The 15,655-nt window shown below is 36.4% G+C and overlaps 2 long non-coding RNA genes across 2 annotated transcripts in view; one reads left to right on the forward strand and one right to left on the reverse strand.

Moving 5' to 3' along the window:
- LOC128092136 (uncharacterized) overlaps positions 1-15,655 on the reverse strand; it is a 325,141-nt gene that overhangs the window by 90,415 nt on the left and 219,071 nt on the right. The gene's annotated exons all lie outside the window — the stretch shown is intronic.
- The window catches only part of LOC128092128 (uncharacterized), a 329,934-nt gene that overhangs the window by 65,753 nt on the left and 248,526 nt on the right, over positions 1-15,655 (forward strand). Inside the window, exon 2 of the long non-coding RNA XR_008211642.1 lies at positions 6,843-6,928. This is a non-coding gene — a long non-coding RNA (uncharacterized LOC128092128). The remainder of the gene's footprint in view (positions 1-6,842; positions 6,929-15,655) is intronic.

A 15,655-nucleotide genomic window follows, 5' to 3' on the forward strand; every position in this document is an offset into this window, starting at 1 on the left:
CATACTGGAGAAGGCTACCAAGATCATCATGAGATTGGAACACCTCTCCAATGAGAAAAGGCTGAGAGAGTTGGGATTGTTCAGCCTGAAGAAGAGGAGGCCTAGGGTATATCTTTTCAAGTATATCTTTTCAATGCCTATAAATCCCTGATGGAATCACGCTGTTTTTAGGACAAGAGGCAGTAGGTTCAAACTGGAACACAAGACATTTCATCTAAACACCAAGAAGCACTTATTTCTGTGTGGTTGCTGGAGCTGTTGCTCAGGTTGCCCAGAAAGGCAATGGATTCTTCCTCTTTAGAATTATTCAACAGCCTTGTACGTGAGCAACCTTCTGTAGTTGTTTCTTCTTGAGCAGGATTTCTAGAGTAGATGACCCTCAGAGGTCCCTTCCAACCTTAAACATTCTGTGATTATGTGAATGCAGATTCAAATCCTAGAACAGGAATTCTGAAGAAGCTTCCAAACTTTTTTTTTTTTTTCTTCAAAACAATCACTATTAGCTGGATGCATTTTTACATCTTTAAATTGCTTTGCAAATGCATTGGGCCATTATTATTCATATTATTAATAATATTAATACTTTAACAAAAAAGCCATAGTCAGTAACATTGTCTTGAGAGGAAAGGTTCTTCTGACTTTAATAGGAATATTTAACAAATATTATATTGCTAGATTGTGTAAAAATGCATAGGGCATAAGATTATACTTTTTTAGAAATTTAAGTCCCTCTTCTAATTCCTGAATTCAGATAAACTTTTTGAAGATCAAACTGAAACTGAGTATAAACATTGCTTTAAGGTTGAAATCCAGCTGTCCAGAGATTACTAAGTGCTCTGTAGAAACATCTAGATGCCTTGATAGGTCTTCCAAAGAGATAATATTTACCTAAATTTATGTTACCAAGTTCAAGAATCGAGATAACTTATTTTTATACTATTAATTTCCAGCTTTTTTTTTTTCTTCTGATTGGAAGCTGTTTAGAGTTAGATTACCGATTTATTCATTTAAATGTCAAATTATAGAAGTATTATTATTCATACTGAGTCTAGGATTATAACGTTCAGTTAATATGCTCTTACAGGAGTACTAAAATGTTGAATTGAAAGGAAAGATTAAATTTGTGTGGATGAAATAGAAAATTAAAATCCACAGTAAAAGAATTTATGTAAACTACCACTTTTATGCTTCTTAAAGTTAGTATAATATTGACCTCATGGGAATGTAATATAGATCATTAACAACTTTAAACTTACTGGCAGCTAATGATGTGAAAGTTTCCTGCTTTACCATGTAAATTGTGAATGTCTGATCCCTTATTAATGCAGCTGATTTTTTTTTTTTCTTTTTTCTTGGATAGACACTTCTGCTAGAAGCATACTTCTAAAACATCTCTCTTTTTCTCGTAATTTTAAATGTTTAAGAAGACAATTTACTTCTGGCTTGAGATTTGTTCAATTTTTTTTTTCAAAAAAGTCTTTATTAACATTTTCCTCCCTCCAAACCCCAAGTACAAGAGTACAAGAGAGATCTAGATATACTGGAGAAAGTCTATTAAGATCATCAAGGGACTGAAGCACTTCTCCTGTGAGGAAAGGATGAGAAAGCACAGGAAGTTAAGCCTGGAGGAGACCTAGCGCATCTTTCTAATGTCTATAAATCTTTGAAGGGAGGGTACAAAGAAGATGGAACCATACTATTCTCAGTGGTGCCCAGTGACAGGGAAAGGAGGCAATGGATACACACTTGAAAACTATATATTGCATGCAAACTACAGGAAACACATTATTGTGTGGATTCTTTTGCAGTGGCATGGGTTGTCCTAATAGGTTTTATATTCTCTTTCTTGGTAGATCTTCAAATTCTTCCTGGGCAACCTGTTCTAATACTTCCTACTTGAGAAAAAGTGTTAGACCATATGACCTTTGTAGATCTCCTCCAACCTTGATTATTCTTTGATTTTCTAATTCTGTGATTGAATCTATGATCCTGTGAATCCTTAAGTTTCAAAACAACATTAGGCTGGAGATACCTGATTAGGAGCAGGCAGGAATTAACAGTGACTTGAAAGGATTTGCAGACAGAGAAGATTGATTCATCCATAAACTTCAACTCTCCCTTTTGTTAAGAGTTATGTGTTCATCCAACTGTATGACCTGCAGAATATCTTCATTGTGACATGAAGGGAGCATGAACTGATATTGCTGCTGACATGTCTCTATAATAAAAAATCCTCCTTACTATCAAAACTATTTTTTTGCTCTCTCTTGCGCAACCCTGCAACAATGTCTAATTCATATGTCTACTATTAGTGACATGAAAAGGTGCAAATGTATAAGAAGCTTCAATTCTGTTGGAATGCTTAACTTCTGATTCAGCAGCACATTAGTAATCATTTAACTGCAACATCAATGTTTTTCCATTTGATATGTTTGTGTGCGTAGGGAAGGGGAAAAAAAAAAAGTAGAAAAACAGTAGACAATCTGTCTGTCAAGTTGATGAATAATGTAAAAGAATTTCATTTTGAAGACAAAAGATGTAAGACCACAAGTTCATTTTTCCCTATGTGCAGTTTATGTGAGATTTCAGCCTTTGAGACCTATAGAATTTTTGATAGTTCTTCAAATGAACAATAGGTAAACAAAAATTGTGTGTTTTTTATGTTATGAACTGAATTACATTAAAAAAAAAAAAAAAAAAAAAAAAAAAAAAGCCAAATAAGAGGATGGCTGAACTGATGACAGGTTTCCACTTCAAGTTTTTTCATAGTAGATTTATTTTGAATAGTTTTCTTAGTATTGTGATTTTGTTCAAATAATATCATAATTGCTTCTGTATTTGTAAATCCCACATTTTCTCTTGATTTTACTTGCATGTCACAACATTGCTAATGTAAAGGGTTCTGCTTTCAATCAATTGCAGAATTTACATTGTTAGAAATTATTAAAATGTTATATTAGACACCTATCTGCTACTGAAAAGAAAATAGTGCTTGTGCATATAAATGTCACGTTCAAAGGGAGATGTTTCTGCAGAAGCCCAGATTGCTTCACTTCATCTATAATCTTAAAAACTCTGGAAGCCATTGCTTCCAGAGGTAATTCTATTTGGAGTCTTTCGAAAATGAAGCAGATTCTCTCTACTTTCCAGCCCTCTCTTTTTGAGCTAGAGACCAAATAAAGCATATAATTATATTCAGCAGTACTGAAGGTCAAGTCTCAGTTTAGTTTGCAGGTGATAGATACAGTCTCTGAATCATATTAGCAATCATTTGTTGACCATTCCTCTGGATTGGCAGCTTCAGATTTACACCAAATCACTGACAAAATCCTATTCCATCTGAACTAAATTTTAAGAGGTAGAAGATATTGCAACATATCAACATAGGGAGCATTATGCATGGCTGTTATTCTTTAAGCAGTCTTTACATTTCAAGGTCTCTAATCTGAGATCAAAATGTATCTATGGGAAGGCCTTTATTGGTGCTTATGAGGCAATTCTGAGCTTTTAGCACTGACTGTCTCATTTCACCAGTGTGGGACATACAACATCACCCTCCTTCATTCCATATTATGAATTCTGAAATTAAAAAGCAGTGAGCATAAGCTGAAATAGTTTTGTGCACTTTGATCAGTTCCTTGGTCTGAATGAAGAGATGGCAATATTATGAAGTTATTATATAGTCAGTCTCTTTATATATGAAAATAAATCTTCAAAACCAATTCTAATAATTGTATATGACTGAGAAAAAATATTTACAGAGTAGCTTAGTCAAAACTAAATGTTTTCTATGCTAAAAATGGCTTTACATTCCCAATATTAAAAAGAAAAATAACTTTTACTATCAACAACAAAAAAACCCACAACTATGTAACAGCATGGGTTTGAGGTTTCAGTCTCTAGTAAAATACACTTAAATATAAAACACATAGAAATATAAAAAGACTTTAAAAAGGGCATTTAAAGAGAGAGACATATGAATTATTGGTTCTATGCTTATTTTTAGAAAAATAGTCCTCCTTTAAATAAACAGACCTGTAGATACAAGGTCAGTGCTAGAATAACATTCTTTCACAGCTTCTAAAAAGAAGAGTCTGTACTATGATCTTGATATGGCAAGAGTAAAAGGAAGTTAATGCCCCTTACACTTCTGTTCTGCCACCAAACTGTCATCAACAGTTTGTCTTTCCAGCCAGTACTATATATGAGACTTTTCAGTGTAAAGTTGGTCAATTAGTTGAAGCAGAGAAGAAGTTGTTGGAAGAGCCATTTGCTGATCTCCTGACGCAACTGTCATTTATTTATCAGGGTCCTGAAATTAGAATGAACATTGTAGTACTGGCAGAGTACAGTGACTAAACTGTCAGCATTGCTGTAAAGGGGATGCTTAATTTTGAAGCTACAATTTTTGAAAGCATCCAAATAGATTTATTTCTGAACTCTGAAATGATCAAAACACGTCAATTTTTTATTATTTTTTTTTTTTTTCCCCATAATAACTTTTCAATACTACTGGATCTATCTAATATCTGTCAAAAGTCAACCTAATTTTCACAGCTGAACAGGGGCAGTAGTTACTGAAAATATGGAGTATAGCAGTAATTTCAGGACAAAATCTGGGGAAGTATAATATGGAATGTAATATGTCATAGTAGATTTATGAACACTAATGTGAGAGTGTCAAAGTCAACTCTGCAGCCAACTTTCATGCCTCTACTTTTCAAAAGCAAAGATTTCCAGGAAAGCCTTCAGTAACATCATCTTACTTCTTCCTTGTGTGCTTTTTACAACAGCAGCAATAAAAAAAAAAAAACAGAAAGTAGTCTGTTGGCAGGGATTGCTTTTGTAAAAATTTATGCAAGAATAGTTGAATAATTAGCACTGGATGTTGATGTTCTTTCAAGCTCACTGTTGCAATCAATAGGCATTTTAGTATTCTGTATAGTTTATGTTTAATTCACACAAGTTATATGGCACAATAGAACATGGTAGCATTCTGCTTCTCTTGTGCATGAAAATAAAACAGCAAGCCTGGAATTCAACTTGCTAACAGATCAAATTAGTCCTGTTGTACATTTTCAAAGCACTTACTGATTAGAGAACATACAATAAAATCATTTTCTATCTGGCAAGATATGTATCATACAAAGATTCTGCAAACCATCATCACTAGAGTATTTGACAGTTATCAGGACCAAGTAATCATTGTAGCAATTCAGAGGTTCCAAAATATTCAGTATTAAAAGCAGTATTAAATATTTTGTTTGTTATAAATTAACTTCTCATGGGCTAGGTTGTTTGAAGGCAAGGGGGCCTGTGAGATCTGGTCGGCATTTAAGCAGCTCTTCTTCCAAGCTCAGGATCGGTGCATCCCTGTGAGGAAGAAATCGGGAAAAGGTGGCAGGAGACCTGTGTGGATGAGCAAGGAGCTCGTGCACAAACTCAAAGGAAAGAAGAAGGCCCATGAAATGTGGAAAAAGGGTCTGACCACTTGGGAAGAATACAGGAATGTTGTCAAGGTCTGCAGGGATGCGAAAAGGAAGGCTAAAGCCTGCCTGGAATTAAATCTGGCAAAGGGGATAAAGGATAATAAAAAAGGTTTTTTCAAGTACATTAACAGTAAAAGGAAGATTAGGGAGAATGTGGCTCCCCTGCTAAGTGATGGAGGTGTTCTGGTAATGGGGGATGCTGAGAAGGCGGAGATACTGAATGCCTTCTTTGCTTCTGTTTTCAGTGAAAAAGCTCCCCCTCGGGAATCTGAGACCCTGGAGGTTAGTGAGAGGATCTGGGGAATGGAAGACCTCCCTTCTGTCAGGGAAGAGGTGGTCCGAGAGCACCTAGGCAACACCAATGTTCACAAATCCATGGGACCCGATGGGATGCATCCACGGGTGCTGAGGGAGCTGGCAGAGGTGATTGCTGAACCGCTTTCTGTCATCTTTGAGAAGTCTTGGAGGGCGGGGGAGGTGCCTGAAGACTGGAAGATAGCCAACGTCACCCCGGTCTTCAAAAAAGGCAAGAAGGAAGACCCAGGCAATTATAGGCCAGTCAGCCACACCTCTGTCCCTGGAAAGGTGATGGAACAGCTTGTATTGGATGTCATCTCCAGACAACTGGAAGAAGAGGAGGTTATCAGGAGTAGTCAGCACGGGTTCACAAGGGGAAGGTCGTGCTTGACCAACCTGGTAGCCTTCTATGATGTTGTCTCTGGCTGGGTGGATAGGGGGAGAGCAGTGGATGTAGTCTACCTTGATTTCAGCAAGGCATTTGATACTGTCCCCCACGACATCCTTATAACAAAGCTGAGGAAGTGTGGGATAGATGAGTGGACAGTGAGGTGGGTTGAGAACTGGCTGACTGACAGAGCACAGAGGGTCGTTGTTGGTGGTGCAGAGTCCGGTTGGAGGCCTGTAAGCAGCGGTGTTCCTCAGGGTTCGGTGCTGGGTCCGGTCTTGTTCAACATCTTCATCAATGATCTTGATGAGGGGATAATGGCCACCCTCAGCAAGTTTGCTGATGATACGAAGTTGGGAGGATTGGCTGACATGCCTGAAGGCTGTGCTGCCATTCAGCAAGACCTGGACAGGCTGGAGAGCTGGGCAGAAAAAAACCGGATGAGGTTTAACAAAAGCAAGTGTAGATTCTTGCATCTGGGGAGGAATAATTGCATGCACCAATACAGGTTGGAGGATGACCTCCTGGAGGGGAGCTCTGTGGAAAGGGACCTGGGTGTCCTGGTGGATGACAGGTTGGCCATGAGCCAGCAGTGTGCCCTTATGGCCAAAAAGGCCAATGGCTTACTGGGGTGCATTAAAAAGAGCGTTACCAGCAGGTCGAAGGAGGTGATCCTCCCCCTCTACTCTGCCCTGGTAAGGCCTCATCTGGAGTACTGCGTCCAGTTCTGGGCTCCCCAGTACAAAAAAGACAGGTACCTCTTGGAAAGAGTCCAGTGGAGGGCCACAAAGATGGTGAAGGGCCTGGAGCATCTCTCCTATGAGGAAAGGCTGAGTGAACTGGGTCTGTTCAGCCTTGAGAAAAGGAGACTGAGAGGGGACCTGATCCAGGTCTATAAATATCTAAGGTGTGGGGGGCAGAATGGCGAGGCCAGACTGTTTTCAGTGGTGAGTGGAGACAGGACAAGGGGAAACGGCTGGAAACTGCAGCATAGGAAGTTCCGCACAAACATGCGCAAGAACTTCTTTACAGTGAGGTGACGGAGCACTGGAACAGGCTGCCCAGGGAGGTGGTGGAGTCTCCTTCTCTGGAGATGTTCAAGACCTGCCTGGATGCCTACCTGTGCGACCTACTGTAGGGAACCTGCTTTGGCAGGGGGGTTGGACTCGATGATCTCTGGAGGTCCCTTCCAACCCCTACAATTCTGTGATTCTGTGTGATTCCCTAATACTATTAGGTAGATGGTTAATTTACATCATTATCAGTAATAATTAAATTGAATTTTAAAATTATAAATGTATATGAATGATGAAGTTATTACAAATCAGAAGTTGAATTCACTGGAAAAAATAAAGTTTGGCAGATAAAGATGAACTATAACATTTCTCTTTATGTGATACATATACAAATATAAGATTACGTACTAAAAGAAATTGCTGAAATAAGTTGTGTACTTTAATTTTAACTGTTAACAGCTCTCCACCTCAAAAGCTCTGGACTATAATTGAATAATATAATTAAACATTTATATTCTGTGGATTTTTTTTTTCATCAGTCCTCCCAGTCAAATGCAATAGTTTTGAAGGAACCTGTTGAATCAAGTCAATAAGTCAACAAAATCAAGTCATCAACTCAGAGTAGTATCAGGGCTGGTGCCACTGCTAAGCATTTGGCTACTTAGACTATGAGATTCTGTAAGAACCTCACAGATCATTATCCATCATTCATTAGAAATCATAGGAATTCCTTCTGACTGGAAAAGAGGAAAACCATAAACCCAATTTTTAAAAATATGAGAGGAAGTTACAAGAAAAACAACTATTCTCCTGTATGGGAAGGCCATAGACCAGATCCATCCAGAGAAGCAATTGATAACAACCAATCTATCTTCATTAAGGTCAAATCATGCCTGACAGATCTGGTGGCCTTCTGGTGGCTATGGGGTTTTAGCTTTGGCAGGTAAGGGAAAAATATCTAACATCACCTGCCTGGACTTGTACAAAGCATTTTACCTCATTCTATCTGAAATTCTTGTCTCTAGATTGGAGAAACATGGTTTAACAGATGGACCAATTTCTGGATCAGGAATTGTCTGAATGATCCATACTGATGGAGTTGAAATAAATGTGTAAGTGTCCAGGTGGGAACCTGTGGTTGTGGTTTCCTCAGTAGTCATTATTGGAACTAGTATTATTTAACCTTTCTGTCAGTGTCATGGACACTGAGATTGAGTGTACCCTCAGCAAGTCTGCAGACAACACTAAGGTCAGTGTCATGGTTGATGTGCTGGAGGGAACTGATGTCATCCAGAAGGATCTTGAGAGACTTGAGAGATGGCTCTGTGCAACCTTATGAAGTTCAGCAAGATCAAGTGCAAGGTCCTGCACATGGGTAAGGACAATTATAATAAATAATACAGGTTCTTGTGAAGCCCCACCTAGAGTACTGTGTTCAGCTCTGGGGCCACCAACATATGAAGCACATGGACATTTTGGAGCAAGTCCAGAGGAGGGTCTTGAGGATAATCAGAGGGATGAGGTACCTTTGTTCTGAAGACAGGTTGAGAGCATTGGGATTGTTCAGCCTGGAGAAGGCTACAGTGAAACTCTATAGGACCAGGGGGTCCTAAAAGAAAGCAGGAGAGGTACTCTATCTCGGAGTATACTTAAAGAACAAAATGCAATGGCTTTAAAGTAAAGGACAGATTTAGTTTAGATATTAGGAAGAAATTAATAGCCATGAGAATGGTGAGACACTGGAACAGGTTACTCAGAGAAGTTATGGCTACCCTGCCCTTGGAAACATTCAAGGCCCTGTATAAAGTGTCTCTGCCCATGAAGGGGATTTGGAAGTAGATTATCTATAAGACTCTTCCCAGCTCAAACCATTCAATTATTCTATGATTCTATGATTCCATTATTATTGGAAAGACAGGTTATTCAGAATTCTACTTTTGTTATCCTAGTAGAGTAAGGCAAATGTTGACTTTTCCTATCAAGAAAAACTTGAGAATCTCTTTCTTTCCTTAGTATTTGGGTATTTTTTATTTTTTTTTTAATAGTATCTTTTAAATTATAAGTCCATTTAAGTCTTAAACTTCTGTGAACTTAAAACAATAGAATTCTCTTTTACCTGGAAGACTTAAGTTAACAATAAAATAGAATTTAACAAACTTTAATATTTTACCGCACTGTTGTTTTACTAAAGCTGGCTCTAGCTCTAACAATTTTTGAAAACTAATGACAACACTAACTGCCTATCAGCTTCAGCAGTGCATTGCAAAGGATTATTGCTCTGTAACAGATACTGACATAGCAGCCAGAAATTTTTCTGGAAACTTTCAGTTTTTGCAAGAGGCATCCATGCACTCTTTTAGGGCTGTATTAAATTTTACAGCAGTAATAGCTGAAAGGCATTTTCAGCTGAAACTTTGAGGGCTTTTATTCTATCATTTCCTTGACAGAGACTATGAATATCATCATGCTTATTTTTTCATGGACTGTAAGTTTTAGTTTTCAGAACTCTGACTTTTGGGCAACATCTGTATCTGCCACATAGCTGCAGGAGGAGCAGGAACTTAAAGACTTGTTATGTGTAAGATACATCAGCTAGCCTGTTCAGGGGTTGAGAACCTCTGGCTATCTAATGCCAGATATTCCTTCAGAGATTTTGATTGCACCTAAAATCTTGAGTCACTTCCACTTCTTTTTAATGAAGAAAGACTGCTGATTTCTCAAAAGTATTCTGTACAAGTTGAGAGTAGTCTTGGGTAGACAATTTATGAAAAAGCAGCTTGAACAAAACACATACATTTCTTAAATATGAAAGGTTTCCTTCAGAACTGTATGAACTTGAAAACCTTTCATACTAGACATGATCACAGTGGAAAGTGCTTTTGAACCTGAAGTTTTGCCTGTGCCATAGTTGTTTTGTTGTTGTAAGTTGTAGTTAAGTTGTTGTAATGCAAAATTTTGTTCTCAACCTCTGTACAATGTGAGACTGCAGTGCCTGTGTTTAAGGTACAAGCAGCAAGACAGACTTTCCCAGGGGAGCACAACCAGCTGGTCAAGCCTCTCAGTGGTTAACACCCAAGCAGTGCATTCTGATGTAGCTTGATACTTGGTGACAGAGTCACTCTTTATTAAATATTTAGTTTAGAATGAAATACACTGTCCTTTTCTTTTCTTAGGCAAGGAAAAAAAAGCCTCGGGTGATATGCCCAAATGTAGACCTTGACATTGTAGAAGTTAAAGTTATAAGAGATTAATCCTACATAATATATTTATGTGAATATGTGTTATGGAAAAGTAAAATGCACTCAGATGTTTTCAATCTCACAAGATTATGAAAGATTTCACAGGATTTGTGAAGTTTTTATTTCTATTCTAATGTTCTATATCAGTTCCTTGAAACATTTAGACATTACTTTTGCTCTTCATGAACATTTTGTATAAAGAAACATTTTTACAGTAAAGCAGTATAGATTTATACTGTTTTCAAATAACCCACTAAGAATATTCTAAATAGAATATAAATATTCCTTCTAGTACTTGTTATAGATAATTCCAAGCTATAGCTACTACTTGTAATGTGCAATAACTATTCTAAATAAATTAATAACTTTGTATTCATAGAATTATTAAATTAGAACACCATCATCTATTTCTTTATTTGCAAATATAGCAGCATTTGAGGGTTGTATGGTTTTGTTTGTTTGTTTGTTTTTGCCTTTAGGAAGGAAAACTAACTACTGGAAAACTAAACTGCTTTTAAATCTGTAAATTCAGTTATTTCTCTGGAAACAGTATTTTCCTGAAAATCAGAAATAAATTCAGATTCAGAGTATAGGAGGGTGAATTACAAAGTTTCGTTTAAAGCAGTTTCATACAAATTTAATGGGACTTACTATCTAACAAACTATCAGATTTTCAAAACTGTTAAAAGGCTAATACTTTCTCACAGTAAGGTTCATTTTATCATCCTCACTGTGAGAGGTGTAGCATGTTTTAACATGTACTCTAAATTGCTTAAGTAATAGAAGTATTTTTAATGTAAATGGCAATCATCTCTTTGAAAAGTAATGTAACACAAAAAAGTAAAGATTTTATTATAATCTACAGTGCTCAGATCTGACAAGTCTTATAGTGAATATGAAAGCGCTTACACTTCTCTGGTCTGCCATTTCTTGGCCTTCGTGTCTGCCCTGGTTATCAATGCTCTGATTTTACCACACCTTTATTCAAATTTGTTATTTCTGCTAGTTATACAAGTAAGCTTAGATTTATGCAGTACTACTGAGAAAGCTTCATAGGTACAGTTGGTCTTTCAATATTATTCTGCTTGGAACATCTGCTATTCTTTACCTTCATTGCTTGTGAAACCTGGCCATTTCCCACATAAATCCCCTTAACTGTCTGTGAAATCTGGCTGGCCATCACTCATGATACTATCTGTAAATTTTTTCAACTTCCTCCTCTTCTGATACTATGTATAACAAATCCTCATTTCCTGAGAATATCTAATATCATATCCCATATCCATAGTTCTCCATGCTTTGAACAGTTAGTTAAATTTCAGGCTAGGGTCTTTATAATAGTATACCTTGACACAGTTCCTAAAAAGAGAGACACATACCAGAGTCAAGTAGTTTTCTTGATATTCCTTTGAACATAAAGGTGAAAGACATATGCCAACAGAAAAAATATATATATATTGAAATTGTTAATGGTTATATACTCTTCAGGAGGGAAAAAAACATCAAACAAATACATAAATCAAAGTTAACTCCATTATAGTCTTGATTGTTTAAAAATATGTCCTTTTCCTAGAGAGTTGTTCAAAGGCAACAAAAATGATAAAAGGTCTAGAGCAGAAGACGTAGGAGGGATAGCTGAGGCTCCTTGTTTTGTACAGTGCAGAGCAGAGGAGGCTGAGGATTAGGTCTCATGGCAGTCTGCAACTCCTCACAGGGGATGCAGAGGGGCAGCACTGAGCTCTTCTCTCTCATGACAGCGACAGTGCTCAAGGGAATGGCATGGAGTTGCATTGGGGAGGGTCAGATAAAGTTTAGGGAAAGGTTCTTCACTGAAGGTGTAGTTGGATATTGGAACAGGATCCCCAGGGAAGCGGTCACAGCATCTACTTGATGGAGTTCAAGGACTGCTTGGACAGTGCTCTTGGAAATATGGTTTGATTTCTGAGTGATCCTATGTCAGGATTTAGACTCAATCCCTTCCAACTTCAGGTATTCTATGATACCATGATTTTATGATTCTGTGATGAGATCTGAAAATGTCTGTACTTAGAAAATGTACTGACTAGACATTGACTGATGTTAAAATATTGTTTTACCTAAATAGAACATTCATTTTAACTGTCCTTCAGAAATGAGTTAAGATATTTTTTTCAAGTAAAACTATTTGCTTTACAGAAACCTGATGACTAACTTTCTTAAATATTTATACCTTCTTCTTTGACAATTCACCATAATCATATGTTATGAAATTATCTTCTCCTTCACAGCTGTCATACCATTTCTCTTTAATGCAGATATACATTTTACTGTATTATGTAAACTACATAAATATGTACTATATACACAGTAGGAAGCATGAGAGAAATAGAAACACGAGACATCCAAGCAAGACAACACACTTCATTATATCATCAGTGACATTACTACTTGAGACAAATCTAATAGGACCTCTGATCATATACCCTAACATTTGCCAGAAAGACTTTATCTTTTTTAGAAAATATACATGGAAAACCATGTGTCACCAACAAACTGCATAATTTTTTTAAGACCAGACGAATATTACAGATAGTCTACTAATCAACAAGGTAATTGTTAATGTAATCTTTTCTTTTTCTCAGAATATTATATTAAGAAAAAAACATTGTTTTTCTCCTCAGGACACCTCTTGATAAGATTTGATGAACGTTTGATCACATAAGTACAAAAGTCATTTGTCTGATAGTTAAATTCTTCTGAAATCTTAACTAAATATGCAAAGGTTCTTTTGGTTTTCATAGAAGTGGAGCACTTTGAGTCTGCCTCTTTATAGCCCTAGTTTCTAGAAATATCAAATGATGGTGTATGAAAGTCTTCACAAAATAAAATGTCTTGCCAGCATTCAGGTGTACTGTCATGATATCAGGAAAAATAAAGAAATAAACGAAAGGAGAGATAGATCTGTAAAGTTGGTAAGAAACAACAGATGAAACCTCTCTCTTCAAGAAAAGCTTATTTCAACATAACTTGACCAAGTCTTCTGAACTCTGCAGTTAAAACTGAATGTTTCTGCATTCAAGGCTAAGATAACTGACCAAAGTCATCTAAGGCAGGAGAAAGATGAAAAAGAGAGATGGAACTATGACACTAAGATCTGACAGAAGACCTCTGAGGATTCGTATTTGAATTTTCCTTTGTGCCACAGGGAAGAGGAACAGCACCTGGAGCAGTAACAGCTCTGACCCATAGAAATAATCAGACACACACTGTAACACTGTAACATCTCATGATGATTATTTCTGTCTTTGCACTAGGATTTAAGGCCTTATACTAACATGCTGAACAGAGGGACCACGTTTCCTCTATCCATCCAAAGAATTATGCTACTTTCGTAATGTTTACATTTGGATTTTACCTTCTGCCTTACCCAAATCCATAGTAATGTGAAATAGAAGTTAACTCTGCATAACTAGCATTGAAAAGCATCTTAAGCAACGAGCAAACAGTTCTAGCATTAAATAATATGTTATTTATAGTTTCTGAGTTTTCAGAAATGTTATTCAAGATTATCCTGAAATATATGTGTACTATAACCATGACAGTATTCCAGCTTTACAGACCTACTTTCCTACTTTGCACAAATTTATGTGATAGGCAACCCAAAATTTCCTACTGAATAAATGGAGAGAAATAGATAAAGGGCAATTATTTATATGGCAGTTCAGACAATTTCTTTAGGATAAAAAGAAAGTTCTAAAAGTTCCTGTTTTTCTTGGCAGGCCAGAAAATATTAGATGTCTAGTTTAGATGTGAGCATTTACATTTAAGAGGTGATTTCTACTGCAGAAGTTTTTCATTATTTCCTCATCTGTATACACACACACACACACACACACACACACAGACACATATATATAAAACAATAACACAAGCATGTATATATTATCTCCAACTGAATAAGGTACACTGGAGTGCTGATTTAAAGAGAGTGACAGTATGAGCCTATCAGATTATATGTAATCTGTTCTTGCAGATGAAACGAGGTTATCCATACTATTATATGTATTACCAAGTTGATCAAGCTCACTTCTGGGCCAAAGCTCCATGAAGAACTTCTATGAAGATGAGATCTTTACCACATTAAGGTTTTTATAGTTTCAACTAGAATATACTCACAGTGTAAATACTTACAAGGGCATTTAAAATTGAGTTGTTAAAAATATTCCAGATTGCTTTCGACAAAATTATAGACAAAAGCAGAATATATATTTACTTTCAAAGACAAGTTTAAGTCACTAGTAAGTATTTAAAGAACTCAACAATAAAAAGTGGTAACTATAAAAAAAATTAGAAGTTCAGTCTAAAATGTGATTTCCCTGAGAATTACCATAGCTTACATTACTGTAATAATTTGAATTTTACACCTTCCAGTTATTTCTAAATTCATTTGAATTATTCTCAGCACATTTCTTATCAATCTTATTATGAAGTCCTAGAAACAGATTAATTTCCATAAATTCTAATGTTTTCCACCTTACTTTAATCTTGAATAGTATATGATTATCTGAAGCTACATCTGTACTTGAAAATTAAAAAAGAGACAGTGTTCTCTGGCTATAAGAGTAAATGGCAGAGAAAGGCTCTACTTCAGAATAATCTACAATAAATACTTTTTCCTCTGACTACCAGTAAAGCTTCACAAGGGTGAAAATAGTCTCTAGAGAGACATTTTCAGGGGGAAGATCATTCAAATAAGTTAAAACTGTACCCAAAAATTGCCCCTCCAGCCTACTTGCTGGCAAGACAGTAGAAGATGAGAAACTGATATGATCTTGGCTCTGTGCTGCACTGTTCTGCAACAGCTAAAACACTGGTGTTTCTCCTTAAGCCAAAGCATAGCATCATACCACACACTATGAAGAAAATAATCTATGCCCTAGATTTAGGACAATATGAAAAGCCTTCAGTCTTCTTTGCATACTGTAGAAGTTGCACTTTGAACATGCTTAAAACTGAATTTGAATATGTACTTTATTTGAATTGTGCATAATTTAAACTTATAGGGAAAATGTCACCATTTAAGTCAGTCTAATTGTATTTTTGTTCTGAAAAAAAAAAAAAGCACACAAAGATTGTACTATGAGACTGTTTGTATATGAGATCATATAAACTCTCATGATTCTTTAGCTGGATTTTTTCTTTGAAATTCAACCTAATTAGTAAAATTAGTTTGAAGTAAGTTATTTT

Source organism: Tympanuchus pallidicinctus, unplaced genomic scaffold, assembly GCF_026119805.1.
Source record: "Tympanuchus pallidicinctus isolate F22 unplaced genomic scaffold, pur_lepc_1.0 scaffold6, whole genome shotgun sequence".
Lineage (NCBI taxonomy): Eukaryota > Metazoa > Chordata > Aves > Galliformes > Phasianidae > Tympanuchus > Tympanuchus pallidicinctus.